We start from the raw sequence: 3,763 nt of genomic DNA, 5'->3' as shown, positions 1-3,763 counted from the left end.
CATAATCAGGATGAACTGACTGAACAGGTTATGTTTTGAGGTGGAAATTCTTGCTTAAAAATGTGTTTAAAGTTATTTTTACTCTATTCATCATAGATAATAAAGCCTAGCTGTTCTCTCACTGCAAGAACAAGAATAGAGCAGCCTCCAGAACATCCATCCATCCATTTATTCCCAAGTGGGGTCACGAGGGGTTCTGGTGCCTATCTCCAGCTGGCAAGGGGCGAGAGGCGGGGTACAACTTGGACAGGTCGCCAGTCCATCGCAGGGCAACACAGAGACAAACAACCATTCACACACACACTCACACCTAAGGAGAATTTAGAGAACCCAGGTAACCGAACAGTCTTGTTTTTGGACTGTGGGAGGAAGCTGGAGTACCCGGAGAGAACCCACGCATGCTCAGGGAGAACATGAGAACTCCATGCAGAAAGATCCCGGGCCGGGAATCAAACCCAGAACCTTCTGGCTGCAGGGCAGCAGCTCTACCCACTGTATCCAGAACATCTGACATCAAAAGCGTGCTTTTTCTCCCACACTGGATCTTGTACTTTTTTCACTATTTCTACAATTAATAAACATTAATGTAGAGAAACACACATCAGGCCCAGTACCAGCTCTGCTCAAATAAAATAGAAAATTATTGATAAAAAACATAAATGAGAAAAAAATTTTTTTAGAAGTCTGTCCACCTATAATAATGATTTATTTTGCCGAGGAGGGTCGGTCTCTTTCTGAAGAACACCATGAATTGGCCTTTTATCAGCAGACCTGATCTATTACCACAATTTCCTACCTAAACATAATAAAAACACAATGAACCCTGAGAAGTGTTTAATAAAAAAAAAACAGAAATATTTTATAACAAAAACATTGTGTTTTGGGTAATATTTTACTTTAATTCAGCAGGCAATAAAACAGGCTCCTTTTGAATTTTTATAAGATAGTAGTAGCAGGACTGAGGTGAAGGGTTTCCATGACCGTCACTGATCCAGAAGGAAAAAACAGGAAGAGTGATCGACTCAAGAGAGCTTCTGAAAACCTTTACTCCTCTGGAGCTTTTAGAGGAAGAAAAACTGATCTAATCAGTCTTAGCTTTTCTGTCATTATATACATGATAAGTGATCAGAGACATTAGAATTAACCAGACAGAAGGGTACAAAGGGCTTTTACTGCAGAGAAATGTTCCACAGAGGAAGGCCAGAGTGCTGGAGAAATATTTATTTTAACACAATCTGTCCTAAATCTGCTTCAGATATCCAAAATGTTACTTTCTCATAAAATGTGAGGTTTGGTTACTGTTCAATGTGAACTTTTTTTTTCCCCAAAATTCAAAATAAAACAAGTAAAAAGGTCTGATTCAGTCAACCTAAAAGCTTTATTAAATTTAATTTAACTTTATTCTTATTAAACAGAACCTTTTAAAAGTATGCACACAGCCTGAGACTTTTCACTAAATATATTTTTACTGTTCTATTTATATAACAAAAGTTAAAGGTCTAGTGGATAATTTTCATGATTTTTTTAATAGACCCGCCCCCTCCACTTAAAAAACAATGCACATGCACAACCCTGTGCCCTCCCGAGAGGGGACGTCTATTAAACGTGTGTGAGAGCGTGCACGAGACCAATTAATTACCTTATCTTCTCTGAAAAGTTACAATATAGAGGCAGAAAACTTTTACTAGCAGTGATGTGGAATGGATTTCTCCAAGTAGCATGTCAAACTTTATCTGTTTAGTAGAAACCGAGGCATCAGTGGGAAGCCAAACCTGTGCTTTCAGTGTACGCCATCTCCTTAAAGAATCTGCCAAAAACACTCTGGTCTTGTTCCTCTTTTCTGAGGCCTTTTTTTTATTCTCACACACTTCATAGGCACTTTTTTCTCTTACGACCTTCGGCCATTTTTAAAGAACCGTGTTTAGAAAGGGAAGCTTCAATGACTGTCTGAAACCTTAGCTCACCACACATAAACACCTAAGAAAAAGACAGCTAACGGGGTGAGCACGTAGGACGGCCTTATGTAAACATATCACCAGAATGATTGACAATAAGGAGGACCGCTTATTTAGATGATCCACCTGGAAAAAGAACATCCTCCACTATACCTTTAAGAAACTCTACCCAAGAGCGTCACTACTGCCACCCTCTGGTTTAGAGGGGAACTGCTCGTTCCTGAGGTGATAAAGTATGTTCAAACTGGAAAAAAATAAAACAAATCCCTTGGTCAAGCCCGGCGTACACTGTGCGATTTTCGGGGCGATTTTCTAGTCGTGTGAGAATCTTTTAATCGGGCCTACCTTCAGCCTGATTGTGCGTCGTGTAGTGTACGAGGGGTTACGAGCGGCGGTCAGCCTCTCAGGACCACCACCCGATCAGGAATTGTGAGGTCGGGACCAACCGTTGTGTGCAAATCGCTCAGGCCACGTGCGCAAAGAAGGATTCTTCTTTTTCTTCTTCCCCTCAGATGTAAACACAGCAGCATGGCGGGGATGTAATGAGTGAAATGCAGTTCTTTCTGTAAAATTGATAGATCGTAGTAGCCAAGTTTGCTCAGCCATGTCTTTTTTCCAAATATGTCGTCGCCTTTTCTTTTTAGGGCTTTCAGCACAAAATTGCACAAATTGCCAAGGCATCGCTTTTCACTCGTTTGGCTTCTGGATAGACACGTTAGAGCAGCTCCATCTCACTGAGGAGCTGAGTCCGACGTGCTTTTTAGTCGCACAGTGCGAGCAGGTAAATCGCATCAGAGCGTCGAGCCGAACATAATCGTGAGCTCTGAACCCTGCGGTTTAGTCGTACAGAGCAGTATCTGCATGCAACGATTGAAAAAAATCGCACAGTGTACGCCCGGCTTTAGGTTGGCCATAGGGATGGCCACAGAAACCCCTCGTCCCCCTTCTATCTCCACCCCTGCTGTATTCTCAGCCCTGTAATTTTAAAGCCCAATGACTTTAGTGCTGCATTTAGTAGTATGAAAATAAAAAATGACCTTATGAGGTACTATAAATAGGATATCTTCCATGATATTAAATATAAGGCTCAACATCCCTTTTTAAACCTTATATTTCATATAACATTCTATAATTGTTAAAAAGTAAACAAAAACATGTTTTCTATCTGCTGACCTTTATTTTGATTTCCAAGTGCTTTCTCTGTAAGAGTACCTCACTCTTAGAGAAGAGTGAGGATGTGCACACACTCACGCAGAAAGACATAATGGGAAATACAGAGCTGTAGGAGTCTCATTTGATAATGCCTCTGTCTTCTAGAGTCTCTGTCTCTTCTCAAAACAATGTGATATTGTCAAGCAGCTGCAGATATTTACCCAGAGAAGCCAGAATGAGCGCTGAACAAGCATCAGGGAAAACACAGGATTGATACAACTCCCCAAACGGCTCTCCTTGGTGCTGTGGCATTATCCCAGCACCATCAACACATCAAGAAGCTTAATAGGGTAATATATTAACATCTGATTGTCATGGAGAAAACAAACTATTAAACTGAGCTCATATAGGAGTAACAGGTCAATATTTGTTTCTGCTGTTGGTTACTTGGTAGTTAGAATAGATTTGATCCTCTGCTCTGTAAGACTTCAAAGATGGATATTAGAAAGGACATTTTAAATTAACAGGCTGTTGATGGCTGGTTGCATGTATACTAAAGTGGGCTTCTATGGATTAGTCTATCCTACTTGCATTATAAAGAATGAATGGGAAAATAGGTCAGTCAGTTTGGTTAAAAGTTTAAAAGAAAAAACAGC

The sequence above is a fragment of the Cyprinodon variegatus genome, unplaced genomic scaffold (assembly GCF_000732505.1).
Source record: "Cyprinodon variegatus isolate N-32 unplaced genomic scaffold, C_variegatus-1.0 Scaffold1059, whole genome shotgun sequence".
Lineage (NCBI taxonomy): Eukaryota > Metazoa > Chordata > Actinopteri > Cyprinodontiformes > Cyprinodontidae > Cyprinodon > Cyprinodon variegatus.
Note: the sequence above shows the minus strand (reverse complement) of the source record.